Genomic DNA, 17,884 nt, shown 5'->3' with positions numbered 1-17,884 from the left:
GTGTGAATGTCACAGCAGAGTACATATTTTATTGTTTATGTGCGCTTTTTGAACAAGTGTTTTATGTTGTGTGTGTGTTGTCCAAAGAAGATCCTTTTCAAGTTGTGCATAATATAACCACTGATGTTAAACCACAAAATAGACCTCAAAATAATCTACAATGCATACAAAACAAGTACATTTACATTTGTATGTAAATACCCATTCACATGGTCAAATAAATCTTCTCTTCATACCAAAACAAATAAAAAAGTAACACAAAAAATTCACAAAATACACACATGCCAAAAAAAAAACAATATAGGAAAAGCAAATACTCAAAACAAACCCATGCTCAAAATTTTTTGTGCATTTTCTCTAGTCATGGTACCATGTATGAGGTTAAAAAAGTGTTATTTTTTCCCTAAATTAATGCTTTGGCTATTTTAAGCGAACTCGTTTCTCTCAAATAAACAGAAACTCTCTCGTACAAATCCGAAAAGAAAACCATCAGCGGAATAATGTGTGACACACTGGACGTTTCAATTGATTTGAATACATGCATATCAAAATCTTCTCCCGGGAATTCTTGTACACACACAGAAAATATTTTTTTGTCTTCAATCACGAAATTAATTCATCCAATTAATTTTTAATTGAAATGCCTTCAATCACAAAAACCAAAGTCAATTAAAAAAATTATTGTTCCAATTAAAAAATTAATTGATAAAATTAAGTTTTGTGATTGATTTTTGTTTCAATTAAAAAATTTGTTGAACCAATTGCATTTTTAATTGAATATTTCTTAGACGTTTTCTTTATGCTTTAAAAGCACCGTTACAACGCTTGTCATAAATTTGGCTTTATTTGCTCTTAAAGAATATAATTTGTAGCAAAGGCGAAATTAGTTTGTGTAAAATTTCTTTTCTTTGGGTGTGTGAAATATTTCTTCCGCTTTAGTTTACATTAAACCTATTTCTATGTCCTCGTTTAGTACATAAAGTTTTTGACACATACGTAGAAATTGAGCTGAAGTGTGATAAGTAGAGTCGAGAATTCTAATTCTAGTTTCAGGCGATTTAGATGATCAGTGCGCCTTCTATCCTCTCAAGAAGTTAAAGGGAGAATCCGCTGTATATGAGGGCTATTTCACTTACTGATGAGAACGAAATTTGATATATCTCTTTATGTCTAAAAATAGGTCTAAAAATATATCTCTTTATGGGTCTAAAAAGCAAATCGGAGAAAACTTGCGGTGTCTGGAAGCCCAAGAAGTCAAATCGGGAGATCGTCCAATACGGCAAGAATGTTGGGGCGATCATATTCCTTCTCTAGATGTATAGGGGTTATAGCCTGTTTTCATATTCCTTCTCTAGGTGCATAGGGGTTATATGAAAACAAGGACTGATATAGCCTATTTTCGAACGTGACCAGCTTGCAAACAAAAAACGAACCTGGCCGAAATAAAATACAAATGTTATCCAAAGTCATATTAAGGAAGATATTTTAAAGGTTTCAGACGATTAAATTTTTGAAGCTCTGGCAAGACGTTGAATAGTCAATTTGTTTTTATTCAAATATTTTTAATTAATGACATTGGCGTAGGTAGGGGTTTTAATGGTTTGTCATCTCCCCCTACCAAATACCATTCAGTATTTCTTCAAACTGTGATTATCCCCCCCTGTTCTGGTTTACGAATTCGCAAAACGCAAAATTTTTCATTGCCAATATCTTGTCAACAGATCATGGTTGCCAATCGTGTAAAAAATAATTTACCAAAAATTTGAAAAAAATGTACCAAATTTAAAAAAAAAAATGTTATTCTGGCCTTTTAGATCAATAATTTTTCAAAATTTTAATCCTCCAGAAAATTTGGTCAAAATTTTATTTCTCTTTTGCCAAAATTTTATTTCTCTATAAAATTTTGTCGAAATTTTATTTCTTTAGGAAATTTTGTCAAACATTTATTTTGTGAAAATTTTATTTCTTTTGAAAATTTTGTCAAAATTTTATTTCTTTTAAAAATTTTGTCAAAATTTTATTTTTCTAGAAAATTTTGTCATTTTTATACCCTCCACCAAAGGATGGGGGTATATTAACTTTGTCATTCCGTTTGTAACACATCGAAATATTGCTCTAAGACCCCATAAAGTATATATATTCTGGGTCGTGGTGAAATTATGAGTCGATCTGAGCATGTCCGTCCGTCCGTCTGTTGAAATCACGCTAACTTCCGAACGAAACAAGCTATCGATTTGAAACTTGGCACAAGTAGTTGATGTATGTCGGATGGTATTGCAAATGGGCCATATCGGTCCACTTTTACGTATAGCCCCCATATAAACGGACCCCCAAATTTGGCTTGCGAGGCCTTTAAGAGAAGCAAATTTGGTACATGGTGTTAGTATATGGTCTCTAACAACCATGCAAAAATTGGTCCACATCGGTCCATAATTATATATAGCCCCCATATAAACCGATCCCCCGATTTGGCTTGCAATGCCTCTAAGAGAAGCAAATTTCATCCGATTCGGCTGAAATTTGGTACATGGTGTTAGTATAGGGTCTCTAACAACCATGCAAAAATTGGTCCACATCAGTCCATAATTATATATAGCCCCCATATAAACCGATCACCAGATTTGACCTCCGGAGCCTCTTGCAAGACCAAAATTCATCTGATTCAGTTGAAATTTGGTACGTGGTGTTAATATATGGCCTCAAACACCCATGCAAAAATTGGTCGAAATCGGTCCATAATTATATATAGCCCCCATATAAACCGATCCCCAGATTTCACCTCCGGAGCCCCTTGAAAGAGCAATATTCATCCGATTCGTTTGAAATTTGGTACGTGATGTTAGTATATGGTATCCAACAACCATGCAGGAATTGGTTCATAGCAGTCCATAATTATATATAGCACCCATATAAACCGATCCCCAGATTTGACCTTCGGTGCCATTTGGAGAAGCAAATTTCATCCGATCTGGTTGAAATTTTGTACGTGGTGGTAGTATATGATATTTAACAACCATGCCAAAAGTGGTCCATATCAGTCCATAATCCGATCCCCCATATAAACCGATCCCGAGATTTGGTTTTGGAGCCTCTTGGAGGAGCAAATTTCATCCGTTAACAACCATGCCTAACTAGGTCCATATCGGTCTATATTTATATATAGCCCTCAGATAAATCGATCCCCAATCACACAAAAATTTGTCTATATCAATAATTGTATATAGCCCCCATATAAGCGACCCCCATATTTCAATTCTGGCTCCCTACGTACCGTGCAAAAGTCCATATCGATTCGTAATTATTTGTAGACTTACCTACACTGAAAAAAAAAGCATACTCGGTTCCAAAGATTTTGTCTTTACTTTAAAAAATTTGGTATTGATTCCGAGCCAAAGAAGCGGAGAATACAAGTAAGGATACTTTTAAGACACAATTCTCTTTTAAATTTAGGTTTTGTGTACTTGCTTCTAGGAAGCAAATTTTAATTTTTCGCTTTCTCAGCTTTTTTTTCTTCATAGCTATCAAAGCCCTTTAAAAACGAGTTAACGGCAACTTTATTTTCCAAATTAGGACTCGACTTCCAGTAGAAATTATGCTATGTTTGAAGTAAAAAACTTCTTTAAAATAAAGTTTTGAAAAACATGTCCTATATTTGAACGATTTTTTGCTTTGTAGCCAAGATGCAAAAAGACAACAAATTGAAAGACAATTTCATTAAATTTAAAGAATTTTTCTGAATTATTAAAGTCAAGTTGGCCTTAGCCTATAAATTTTTTCTTTCATGTTAAGATACCCATTTTTAAGTCAAATCACTTAATTATAAGGACAATACGACTTCATTGAAAAGTTTATCGACTTTTGGACAAGGAAAATAACTTTATTTTAGAGAAATGCGTCTTCTATGCTAAGCAAAATTTGTATTCGTATTTTAAAGACATGAAATCTTTGTCCTCACGACAATATTTTTTTCAGTGTACACATACTTTTTTTGTCTAATGTATACCACGTATGGACTAACTCACAATTTCGAAAACGATTTAAGATACAACAACCCAAGTAATTCGATTGTGGATGACAGTCTTTCGTAGAAGTTTCTACGCAATCCATGGTGGAGGGTACATAAGATAACTTACGGCCGTTTATACTTGTTTTTCTTTAGAAAATTTTGTCAAACTTTCATTTCTCTAGAAAATTTTGTCAAAGTTTTACTTCTATGGCAAATTTTGTCAAAATTTTATTTATCTAGAAAATTTTGTAAATTTTTTTCTGTCGAAAATTTTGCCATACCCTGTAGAAACAAATTATTTCTATAGAAAAATTTGTCAACATTTTTTCTGTAGAATATTCTATCAATTTTTATACCCACCACCATAGAATGGTGACGGGGGTATAATAAGTTTGTCATTCCGTTTGTAACACATCGAAATATCGATTTCCGACTATATAAAGTATATATATTTTTGATCAGGGAGAAATTCTAAGACGATATAACCATGTCCGTCTGTCCGTCTGTCTGTCTGTTGTAATCACGCTACAGTCTTCAATAATAAAGCAATTATGCTGAAATTTTACACAAGCTCGTCTTTTGTCTGCAGGCAGGTCAAGTTCGAAGATGGGCTATATCGGTCCAGGTTTTGATATAGTCCCCATATAAACCGACCTCCCGATTTGGGGTCTTGGGCTTATAGAAATCGTAGTTTCTATCCAATTTGTCTGAAATTTGAAATCTATAGGTATTTTATGACCATAAAGAGGTATGCCAAAAATGATGAGTATCGGTTCATGTTTTGGTGTAGCCCCCATATAGACCGATCTCCCGATTTTACTTCTTGGACTTCTAGAATCCGCAGTAATTAATCAATTTACCAGAAATTGGAAATCTAGAGGTATTTTAGAACCATAAAGAGGTGTGCCAAAAATGGTGAGCATCGGTCAATGTTTTGGTATGGTCAATTTGCCTGAAATTCGAAATCTAGAATTATTTTTGGATCATAAAGAGATACGGTTCAAATTTTGGTATATCCCCAATAATGACCGATCTCCGGATTTTATTTCTTGGGATTATAAAAACCGTAGTTTTTATCCAATTTGTATGAAATTCGAAATCTAGAATTATTTTTGGATCGTAAAGAGATACGCCGAATATGGTGAGTATCGGTCCGATTTAACTCCTTGGGTTTATAGAAACCGTAGTTTTTATCCGATTTGCCTGAAATTTCACTTGGGGGTATAGAAGACGCACCGATCATGAAAATTGCTTGAAACTCAATGTAAAATTTCCAGATTTTACTCCTCGGGTGAAAATCTACAGATTTAAGATTTCAAATCAAGACGTTATTTTATAATTTTCTTGCACGCTTACAAGAGATGTTAATGATTCCTCTAAAACAAAAATGGTTCTTACAAATCCAGAATCTGATATAGTCTTCATAGGTAAAATCTTTAAATATATCTCCGGGAAGTTTATTGGTTGAACTGCTCTGCTTGATTTGTCCTCAAACCCCCCTGAAATTTCAAAGGAAACCCTAATATTTGATTCATGGTGGTGGGTATTTAAGATTCGGCCTGGCCGAACTTACGGCCGTATATACTTGTTTTTTCATATCATTACAATTTTAATACGTGTTTATTGGACATGAAGATTAGTATACATATACAGAACATTTTGTGGAATTTTGTTTCTGTACATAATATTTTCAAAATTGTATTTCTATAAAAATTGAAGAACATCGTAGTTGGAGAGGAATTTTTTGCAAATTCTATGATTTTTAGTAGAATTGTACCAACTGTTGAAACTGTGCAACCGATATATCTTAAGACATGCAATTTTTACAAATTAAATTCCTTATCGCTAGGATTGTATTGTAGTAGTTCAGAATTAAAAATTAACCCTCTAATGCCCCAATTTTTTTAGCTGATTAAATATTCAATCTTCACGACACAAAAGCAAGAAAACTACTCAAGACAAATGTATACGGTAAAATTCAGTATATGCTGCAGAGGCTCTTGAAAAGTTTCAACTAAGTTTTCTTTTTATTTTATTCATTTTTGTTGTCTTAAGGTGTGTTTTACTAAAAGCTTCCTTATTTAATGAAGCCCGCCTAAAGGCGGGATTGGGCATTAGAGGGTTAAGACAAGTTTTGCATTTTGCGAATTCGTAAACTAGGGGCATATATCCTTCTATTAAATTTTTTGTGTTCTTCGGATATTCCCGAATTTATTGCTTTCTTTTTTTGGTTTATTAACAAAGTGCGTACATTGTAGTTTTCACTCCTATAGAGTACGTTTCTCGCTACGCCAAAGTTTAACTGGCAATTGTGACAAATAAAATTAAAAATAAAATTATTTTATATAAAAACTTTCAAAATATTCAATTCCTCATAATTGATAGTAAGAATTATCTCTATTGTTCTTGTGAACCGTAACATGTTTCCTCATATTTCGAAGCAAATATGGATAAATTTCAAAGAAAATTGATTTTGGTTACTTTATTTCGAAAGAGAAGTCACTTCATATTTTATTGTCTAGTAATAAACGAACATATACAATATGTGTCAAGAAAAAAGTAAAAACATTGTTAACATATGAATTCTCAGGCTAAACATTTTTGATACTCAATTTTTTCTCATACAAACTAAACGAACTTTCAAAAATACAGAAACCCAAATTGATTCGAATTCAAGTGACTGCTTTTCTATCGACTGGGTTTTCGTTCGACAGGCTACAAGTTTTTCTTTCCCTTAACCCTTTCGACCCCGAATTTTTATAGATATCGCTAACATTTTTTTGTATCTGTCTTAACGTGAATGTGAATTTTATCGAGAACGTCAATTTTTTCGTGAGCGTGAATTGGATCGTGAACGTGAATTTTAATCGTGAGAGTGATTTCGGAGAAATTTTACTCACGCAAATCACGAACACAATTAGATTTTTGCTCACGCATGACAAATTTTTATTTAGTCCCCTTCACGCACATTCACGAGATTTAGTTTAAATTTCATTCACGGCTTCGCCTGAATCATGCGTGATTCACGAAAATGTTTTTTTTTTGTTCTGGACCCATGTCAATTTAACTGGCGGTCTAAAAACCAAAGTATAGTAAAGCGCCAATATTCATGCTAATCCACCAGTATGTTGCCAAGAAGGCTGATATCTATAGGTTCTTTGCTTTTTACGATTCCTTTCAAATTCCTCCTCAGCTATGCAGACATGTCTTCCACATCATTGCCGCATTCCTCGTCACTGGGACATCCAATCGAAGTTCAAAACCTGTTTAATATCTTTGTTTTTCAAACCTTTTTTCTCTTGGTCCCATGTACAAAAATTGTAAATTTTCTACCACAATTGCCCAAAGTTGCCCACCGGCAACTTTTCAATTTTAAAATCTCTCACTTGTTGTTTTTTTGCAATTCTATGATTTGACTTCCACAAATATTTTATTTGATATGTACCACAATAGATTGTAATAATAAATAAATACTTTCAATACTTTTGTTGTAATTTTTGAAAAAAATCTCATTTATTAAAACCGTTTTCCAAACTCGCAAATATTTTTTTTTCTTGAGGCATGTGAGTATTAATGAAAATAAACTTGCTAAATGACAAATAATTAGCTGTTTTTTAATTCAACATAAAGAAAACACTTGTAGCTTTCGATACCGTTACAGTTTTATGAACAAAAACAACGCTGACAGTTAGTCTACAAATTCAAAAAGTTGCCCACAGGCAACATTGGGGTCGAACGGGTTAAAGACATTTTACCTTATGTAAAAGAAATGTTAGTTCAATGGGAGATCACCAGAGAATTTTCTAGGAGAATTTTCTAGAATTGATTTAATTGACTAAAGATTATAAAATGTGATTCAACTTAATCAGCTTTATTTCAAACAAAATTGTACTTAGTAAAATTGTTGACCCATATACGTGTGGTGGCGTTGACTTATCCGGTTAACAGATAACATCAAATTTGTTGAAAAAGCTTATCTTATTAATGCAATTTAAGAAAATGAACGTAATTAAGGAAAAGCAAAATGTCTATGCAGAAGGAAACCCAACCACACCGTTAAATAAATAGGATTCATACACCTTATAATAGACTACAGTTAAGGTACACACATGCTAGTAATATTAGGAAAATTGTTTTAACTAAATCATCTGCACCTTTCCGTTCTTATAGCCAAGTAAATCCTTAATTGCGTTAATGAGAATCGTTTCTTTCTACTTCATGGTATTAAACTACATTAGAAATTGTGGTCTAAATTAGTTTTGTTCCTATCGCCTGGGTTCATCTAATATCATCCATGGTCCCCAGTGTGCATAGGTCAGTGGTTTGTTGTTGTCCCATGTCGTACCAACAAACCCCTAACCCCCTTCCCGAATTCGACAAAACATCGAATACATACTCCAAATGTACATGTAGTGGATGTTGTTTCGAATGGAATTTGGATTTCTGTTCTTTTTTGTTGGTTTTTGCTTAATGTTTTGGGGGGATTTTTTCTCTGGTGATATTAGTTGGTTGGTGTTCATTGTACAAATAACATTATGTGGTTAGCAGGTATTACACAGGGTTGTCGCTTTTAAATTATCCTTAAATCCAGATACAAATAGACATTTACCCTTGGTCAAAAGGAAGGTATTACACATCACCAGCAAATTTCTGATATATGTAGGTGGGGCTACGAGTATTGTCCCACTTTTTTGTGTTAATGTAGCATGAAGTTCCTGTTACCACCAAACACCAGCTGCTCCTACAAACCGGATGTTGTACTACGTTCTATTCGAGCATGTTTTTCAAGTATGTGGAAGTGTTTAATGTTTCCGGAAATTATTTTCACTGGTTGCAGTTATGTACGAGTGGGACTAGCTTTGTCTCTCAGCTGCCTTTCGTATTGGTGAGAAAAAGTTTAAATTGAATCCTTTGGGTATGAATTTGTGATTGCTCGCTAATTACCATCATGGAGCTGAGATAAAGCATTAGTGATTTAAAGAGAATAGGGCATAGGGTCATTAGTGATGTGTTTTTTTCTTTAGCTTAATTTGAAGAATGATGGGAAAATAATTAACTTCGGTGTAATACACACGCAGAGAAGGAAGGATCACCTCACACTTGTTTCAAAAGAGAGACATTTTTTTTAGCAGTAGCAGTGCTAACATCTATGGAACGGGATCTCCTGCCGGCATGACGTGAACATCATTGTAAAGCTCCAGGAAGCACCTTCACGTTTTGGTGCAACTGTTCAAAAGTGACTAATTTCTTACAAGATTTCTGGTCGGGATCTTTAAAACGTATTACCCGACATGACAAATCTACAAAATTATCTCGATTTCTTCTTTATAAGATGAAACAAATCGTATGCCAAATATCGGAAGATCGGGTTACATACAGAAAAATAGCCGAAATGGTTGCTTATAAAGAGTTCAAATTTAAAACAAAAACAAGTAAGTAAAGTCTAAAGTCGGGCGGGACCGACTATATTATACCCTTCACCACCATGTAGACCAACATTTGTGTTACCATCTCAACTACTTCAAATTTGCTGGGAGGGCTATATAAAGGTTTGCATTTCAAGATACAAATACTTATAATGGAGACAATTTTTTGTACTTCAACAAAATCTCTAGAATTAAAATTGAAATCAGCTAACGCCCTGGAATGAAACACAATGTTAATAAAAAATTTAGGAAATATGAAGCGAAAGAAATTTTAATGCAATTGTACAAAAGAGCATTTATGATTTACTAGGCGATACTTATGTATTCGAGATATAGGACAAATTGAGTAACATTTCCACATTTTGCTACTCAGCAGTGACGATTTTACAAGGATATTGGTTAGATCTTGCCAAGATATGTGGTCAAATGTGGGTTGTGATATATTATTTGGTCAAGTCGGGCGACTTGGAGCCTTATCTAAAATTCAACCGTTCTGTGGAAAGTCTGGCATTACAGTGTATGGGATATGACTAAGATATGAGGAAATCATCACAGAATTTTGTGTAAAGTGTGGGAATTTGGCCATATTTGTATAAACCGGAAGAACGAATATATGGAGGCTTTATCTAATTCTGAACTAAATTAGATCAAACTTCCGTGGAAACTATGCAGTCAATTGGAGGAAAATCCCATTGAAAATGGGTCTAAAATATGAAATAGTCTACCATATTTTCCCAACTCTGGTGTACATATACATATATGGGAGCTATATATAATCTGAACCGATTTCGACTAAATTTGACATACATAGTTAGAATAATAATTCTGCTATCTCTGCAAAATTTCACGTAAATGGGTGTATAACTCTGGCCTCCGTGGTCATTTGAGTGTAAATCGTGCGAAAGATATATATGGGAGCTATACCTAAATCTGAACCGATTTCAACCAAATTTGGCACACTTACTGATACTGTTAAACATATTCCTTGTGCAAGAGTTGAATCAAGTCATGGCTTTTGAGGCCATATAAGCGCAAATCGGACGAAAGATATATATGGGAGCTACACCGAAAAAAAAGTTTACTATTGTTTAGGAAAAATGAACTAACCCATAGTAAGAATGACCATGATTTGGCGCCAAAGATTTTTTTCATCTAGATAAGTTCATGATTTTCTTATAAATAAGTTTATGTATTGCATCGTATTTTAGTTCATTCTTACTACGCTGTGGGAAGAATGTACTTACACTCATTCAAAATATTCCTGATATCCGGAAAAATGAACAAGTTTTTGGGAATCCTATATTTAGAAATTGGTTTCAAATAAACTGTTTATCAGTATAATTTTCAAAGAAGCAAATAAATTGAGGAATTAAAGGTACAACAAGCCTGTATAAAACTAAGAAATTTTTCGTACAATATAAGACAATTTTTCATAACTACCAGTATTTTATTTCAAAAAATTATTATTATATTACATAAAACTATGGCTTATGATATACAATAAAAGAAATGTTTTTATTCGTACGCTGTTAGTTTTCGGTAGTTAGTAATTGCTTCTTCAAAAGAGTAATATTCTATGTTAGTAGAATGAAACTAATTAATATCAATTTCCATTTTTTACGGAATTTTTTGTGTGTATATGAAAGATATATGCCATAAGTTGCTATTTTCATTTCATTTTTGTCCAATTTCACCGATATCGCTAGTTTTTGTTGTGTGGATTTGCGTCATAAGCCTCTGAAGTTAAAAAGGTATATAAAATATAAAAATATTATCAAATTCTATGGTATTTTGATCTTTAACTTACAAGAGAATTTTCTTAGAGCAAATAGGGATATCAGCTTAGTTAGCATTAAACAGTAAGAAGATTCCAAAAAATACCATTAGATTTGCTGTCATCCTGCAAATGAAAATTATTTTTAATAAATAGAAATTTTGGCTTTATTACAAATGGACGAAAAACTTACCACATTGAAAAAAATCATCCAATTACTACATTAGTGGAATCATATCCATGCACAAATGGGACATTTTTGAAATCCTTCTCAGAATATAAATGAAATAAAAATATTATAAAATTAGATATAATTTCCACTTGTCAATATAGCATTTAGTATTTATGGTGGATAATAAGTTCGAGTTTAGTGGCTAAAATCCCAATTTTTCATGATTAGTTTTCTTTAGAAATACATGGGAACAAAATTGGACCGTTTTTGTGTTCATTTAAAATTTATATCAAATTGTTAGTAATTTGAGGTCGCTGAATCCAAATTTACACTTGTTTTTTTAAGAGCTCGACTTTTTGAGATATACGGTTATGTTCAAAATTAAGGCACTTCCGCTATATATATTGGAATAACTTGAAAACGATTCATCATATTAAATTAAAAAAACAGCGTTCTACATAAGCTTAAAAACGATTTTCTGTTCTTAATCGTGTAATCCATTTAAAGAATATAAACTTAATAAAAAACTTGTTTCGAGCTATTCTCCATCAAGTTATATTTAAATTTGCATCGAAGGCGTATAATTTTATACTTTTCTTACTGATTTATTTCTGATTTTAGCACCTAAACTCGAACTTAGTACACACCTTAAGGACTCGCTATAACATAAAAATATAGACTCAAAAAATTGTACTGTGATCCAGATGTAGAGTAAATATAGATCATTTTATTACCACTCATTATGAATATTTTTATGTAAACCAATTTAAAACCGCACTAATTTTAAATTATTAATAGAAATATACAGTTTCTTAATATGTGATTTATTTTAGAGTTATTTATTTTTTATCAATATAAAGTGTTTTTGTTTTCTCTAACATCACACCATTCACTTATCAGTTTCTAAAATGTTACGAAATAAATGTATTTTTATTAATAAACACAAATACCGCACGCAAGCGCACCACGTGTGCGCTTCATAAATGCATCAACAGAACTGAATGCACCAATAAAACTCAAAGACACAAATAGTCATAAAGGACACATATGTAAAGAAAAACAACTCCACACACACACATGATCCCTTTCTGATCTCGCTATTGCAACAAAACAACTATCACCACAAAAGATACCAACAACACACATTCCATAACATCATCGCAATAACAAACTCAAACAAAAAAAAAAAAGATGATGCAATAATTTCATAATTTCTTCTCACTTCAATTTCCAGTATCACGTTTATTGATTAGTTGGTATTCTATCTATAGGATAAGGTAAAATATATTCAAAATTTACTAGGAATCCATAAAAAATTATATACACCCGTCAAGGATTAAATTAACTACTTTTTATTCTACTTTATCTAAAATTTTCAATGTGAGGAAATATACTCCAACTTATAGTAAAAACCGAAATAAGCTGTAGGAAGCCGCCATACGAATCGGTACTGTGGTTAAGTTAATTTTTACTACAAAAATTTTTTTCCATACAAAAATTTTTCTTAGTAAATTGTCCACATTTCGTAGTAAGATTTTTATATTGCCTATGTCTTTTTATAATACAATCAACGATGCATTAACTATTGCATTGGAAATTTATTTAAGGAAAAATCCGTCCCATTTCGTAGTTAGTGAACTAAAAAACATTTACTGAAGTTTTATAAGTTTTCCTTTAGCTAAGTTAATTTTCGCAGTGGTTACGAAAAATGAACTATATTACAGTAAATTTTTTGAACTATGTGGAAGTTAAACTGGTCCTAAAATTAACAAGACACCTTTTTTTCTGTGTATATCTAAATCTGAATCGAGTTCAATCAAATTTACCAAGCATAGGTAGAATGTCAATTCTAATCTTTATGCAAAATTTCACGAAAATCGGTAGTAAACTTTGGCCTCTGTGGTCATATAAGTCTAAATCGGACGAAAGATATATATGGGAGCTATATCTAAATCTGAACCGATTTGGCTGATATTTTGCAAGTTTTTCGAGACTTATAAATTATTCGGCTGTACTGAATTTGAAGAACATTGGTTGATAAACACGCCAATTATGACCAGATCGGGGATAAATATATATGGTAGCTATATCTAAATCTGAACCGATTTTTTTCCAAAATCAATAGCGATTGTCTTTATACCAAAACACGACCCTATGCCAAACTTGAGGACGATCGGACTTAAACTGCGACCTGTACTTTGCGCACAAAAATACATGAACAGACAGACAGACGGACATCGCTAAATCGACTCAGAATTTAATTCTAAACGATGGGTCTCAGACTTTTCCTTCTTGGCGTACCATACAAATGCACAAACTTATTATACCCTCTACCATAGTAGTGGTGCAGGGTATAATAAGTGAAATTTTAGACAGATACTATACCAAAATTGCATTGTACTACACCTGAAGCGAAAGGCGTAAAAAACAAACCCATGTCTTAAAAGTCGAATACCGCTAAAGAAGGAATTAATTTTCACCAATGCGGAGCAAATTGTGTATAAACGGTTTTTCGGGAATTTATAGGGTGAAGATAATATTTATACCCTTCACCACTACTGTGGTACAGGGTATAATAAGTTTGTGCATTTGTATGTAACGCCAAGAAGGAAAGGTCTGAGACCCATCGTTTAGTATACCGATCGTCTTAGAATTAAATTCTGAATCGATTTAGCGATGTCCGTCTGTCTGTCTGTCTGTTGATGTATTTTTGTGTGCAAAGTACAGCTCGCAGTTTTAGTCCGATTGTCCTAAAATTTGGTATAGTGTCCTGTTTCGACTCAAAGACGATCCCTATTGATTTTGGAAAAAATCGGTTCAGATTTAGATATAGCTGCCATATATATTTTTCACCGATCTGGTCATAATTGGTGTGTATATCAACCGATCTTCCTCAAATTCCGTACATCCAAATATTTTATGAGACTCGAAAAACTTGCAAAATATCAGCCAAATCGGTTCAGATTTAGATATAGCTCCCATATATAGCTTTCGCCCGATTTACACTCATATGACCATAGAGGCCAATTTTTTGCTCCGATTTAGTTGAAATTTTGCACAGAGAGTATAATTAGCATTGTAGCTATGCGTGCCAAATTTGGTTGAAATCGGTTCAGATTTAGATATATCTCCCATATATAGCTTTCGCCCGATTTACACTCATATGACCGTAGAGGCCAATTTTTAACTCCGATTTAGTTGAAATTTTACACAGGGAGTAGAATTAGCATTGTAGCTATGCGTGCCAAATTTGGTTGAAATCGGTTCAGATTTAGATATAGCTCCCATATATATGTTTTTCTGATTTCGACAAAAATGGTCAAAATACCAACATTTTCCTTGTAAAATCGGCACTGCTTAGTCGAAAAGTTGTAAAAATGACTCTAATTTTCCTAAACTTCTAATGTATATATATCGAGCGATAAATCATAAATAAACTTTTGCGAAGTTTTCTTAAATTTGCTCCAGATTTAAATGTTTCCCATATTTATACAGGGTATAATAAGTTTGTGCATTTGTATGTAACGCCAAGGAAAAGTTTGAGACCCATCGTTTAGTATACCGATCGTCTTAGAATTAAATTCTAAGTCGACTTAGAGATGTCCGTCTGTCTGTCTGTCCGTCTGTCTGTCTGTTGATGTATTTTTGTGTGCAAAGTACAGCTCGCAGTTTTAGTCCGATTGTCCTAAAATTTGGTATAGTGTCCTGTTTCGGCTCAAAGACGATCCCTATTGATTTTGGAAAAAATCGGTTCAGATTTAGATATAGCTGCCATATATATTTTTCACCGATCTGGTCATAATTGGCGTGTATATCAACCGATCTTCCTCAAATTCCGTACATCCGAATATTTTATGAGTCTCGAAAAACTTGCAAAATATCAGCCAAATCGGTTCAGATTTAGATATAGCTCCCATATATAGCTTTCGCCCGATTTACACTCATTTGCCCACAGAGGCCAATTTTTTGCTCCGATTTAGTTGAAATTTTGCACAGGGAGTAGAATTGCCATTGTAGCTATGCGTGTCAAATTTGGTTGAAATCGGTTCAGATTTAGATATAGCTCCCATATATAGCTTTCGGCCGATTTACACTCAAATGACCACAGAGGCCAATGTTTTGCTCCGATTTAGTTGAAATTTTGCACAGGGAGTATAATTAGCATTGTAGCTATGCGTGTTAAATTTGGTTGAAATCGGTTCAGCTTTAGATATAGCTCCCATATATAGCTTTCGCCCGATTTACACTCATATGACCACAGAGGTCAATTTTTTGCTCCGATTTAGCTGAAATTTTGCACAGGGAGAAGAATTAGCATTGTAGCTATGCGTGCCAAATTTGGTAGAAATCGGTTCAGATTTAGATATATCTCCCATATATAGCTTTCGATTTACACTCATATGACCGTAGAGGCCAATTTTTAACTACGATTTAGTTGAAATTTTACACTGGGAGTAGAATTAGCATTGTAGCTATGCGTGCCAAATTTGGTTGAAATCGGCTCAGATTTAGATATAGCTCCCATATATATGTTTTTCTGATTTCGACAAAAATGGTCAAAATACCAACATTTTCCTTGTAAAATCGCCACTGCTTAGTCAAAAAGTTGTAGAAATGACTTTAATTTTCCTAAACTTTTAATGCATATATATCGAGCGATAAATCATAAATAAACTTTTGCGAAGTTTTCTTAAAATTGCTCCAGATTTAAATGTTTCCCATATTTATACCCATTTGTATGTAACGCCAAGAAGGAAAAGTCTGAGACCCATCGTTTAGTATACCGATCGTCTTAGAATTAAATTCTGAGTCGATTTAGCGATGTCCGTCTGTATGTCTGTCTGTCTGTCTGTCTGTCTGTCTGTCTGTCTGTCTGTCTGTCTGTCTGTCCGTCTGTCTGTTGATGTATTTTTGTGTGCAAAGTACAGCTGGCAGTTTTAGTCCGATTGTCCTAAAATTTGGTATAGTGTCCTGTTTCGGCTCAAAGACGATCCCTATTGATTTTGGAAAAATCGGTTCGGATTTAGATATAGCTGCCATATATATTTTTCACGGATCTGGTCATAATTGGCGTGTATATCAACCGATCTTCCTCAAATTCCGTACATCCGAATATTTTATGAGTCTCGAAAAACTTGCAAAATATCAGCCAAATCGGTTCAGATTTAGATATAGCTCCCATATATAGCTTTCGCCCGATTTACACTCATTTGCCCACAGAGGCCAATTTTTTGCTCCGATTTAGTTGAAATTTTGCACAGGGAGTAGAATTAGCATTGTTGCTATGCGTGTCAAATTTGGTTTAAATCGGTTCAGATTTAGATATAGCTCCCATATATAGCTTTCGCCCGATTTACACTCAAATGACCACAGAGGCCAATTTTTTGCTCCGATTTAGTTGAAATTTTGCACAGGGAGTATAATTAACATTGTAGCTATGCGTGCTAAATTTGGTTGAAATCGATTCAGATTTAGATATAGCTCCCATATATAGCTTTCGCCCGATTTACACTCATATGACCACAGAGGCCAATTTTTTGCTCCGATTTAGGTGAAATTTTGCACAGGGAGTATAATTAGCATTGTAGCTATGCGTGCCAAATTTGGTTGAAATCGGTTCAGATTTAGATATAGCTCACATATATATGTTTTTCTGATTTCGACAAAAATGGTCAAAATACCAACATTTTCCTTGTAAAATCGCCGCTGCTTAGTCGAAAAGTTGTAAAAATGACTCTAATTTTCCTAAACTTCTAATGCATATATATCGAGCGATAAATCATAAATAAACTTTTGCGAAGTTTTCTTAAATTTGCTCCAGATTTAAATGTTTCCCATATTTTTTTACTAACATTGTGTTCCACCCTAGTGCATTAGCCGACTTAAATTTTGAGTCTATAGATTTTGTAGAAGTCTATCAAATTCTGTCCAGATCGAGTGATATTTAAATGTATGTATTTGGGACAAACCTTTATATATAGCCCCAACACATTTGACGGATGTGATATGGTATCGAAAATTTAGATCTACAAAGTGGTGCAGGGTATAATATAGTCGGCCCCGCCCGACTTTAGACTTTCCTTACTTGTTTTGGTTTGGAATTCTATTTTCAACTACTTCTCCGCCGCTTGCCTTTCACGTTAGTTTTTGACAACTGACCTTTTAAAAAAGAAAAGGAATATATTCCACAATTTGAAATTGGAGAACAATAGAGTTAGATTATTATCCTCCAAGCGGCAAAAGGGAAAATATAGCGGAGCGACAGTCCACATATAACAGGTTGGCTGATAAATCCCCGGTCTGACAAATAGATGGCGTCGCTAGTATTAGTGTTAGTATATATAGTACCAACCTTCAAATGATTTGTGTCAAAATTTGACGTCTGTAACTCAATTAGTTTGTGAGATAGAGCGTCTTTTGTGAAGCAACTTTTGTTATTGTGAAAAAAATGGAAAAAAAGGAATTTCGTGTTTTGATAAAATACTGTTTTCTGGAGGGAAAAATAC

At 33.4% G+C, this 17,884-nt stretch overlaps 1 long non-coding RNA gene across 4 annotated transcripts; it reads right to left on the bottom strand.

Annotated features, from left to right (window-relative positions):
- Nucleotides 1-11,068: 11,068 nt before the first annotated feature.
- On the bottom strand, nucleotides 11,069-12,513 carry LOC142230245 (uncharacterized). Of its 4 annotated transcripts, none has more exons than XR_012720620.1 (4): nucleotides 12,258-12,513; nucleotides 11,400-11,473; nucleotides 11,240-11,332; nucleotides 11,069-11,169 (listed from the first exon to the last, which is right to left on the bottom strand). It is a non-coding gene; the product is annotated as an uncharacterized LOC142230245 (long non-coding RNA). The 4 variants fall into 4 exon arrangements; XR_012720619.1 differs by lacking the exon at nucleotides 12,258-12,513 and adding an exon at nucleotides 12,113-12,219 and having other exon boundaries at nucleotides 11,400-11,476; XR_012720618.1 differs by lacking the exon at nucleotides 12,258-12,513 and adding an exon at nucleotides 12,113-12,214.
- Between the last annotated feature and the right edge of the window lie 5,371 nt (nucleotides 12,514-17,884).

This window comes from Haematobia irritans, chromosome 3 (genome assembly GCF_050003625.1).
Source record: "Haematobia irritans isolate KBUSLIRL chromosome 3, ASM5000362v1, whole genome shotgun sequence".
Taxonomy (NCBI): domain Eukaryota; kingdom Metazoa; phylum Arthropoda; class Insecta; order Diptera; family Muscidae; genus Haematobia; species Haematobia irritans.
The sequence above is the reverse complement of the archived record's forward strand: the minus strand, read 5'-3'. Positions and strand labels throughout refer to the sequence as shown.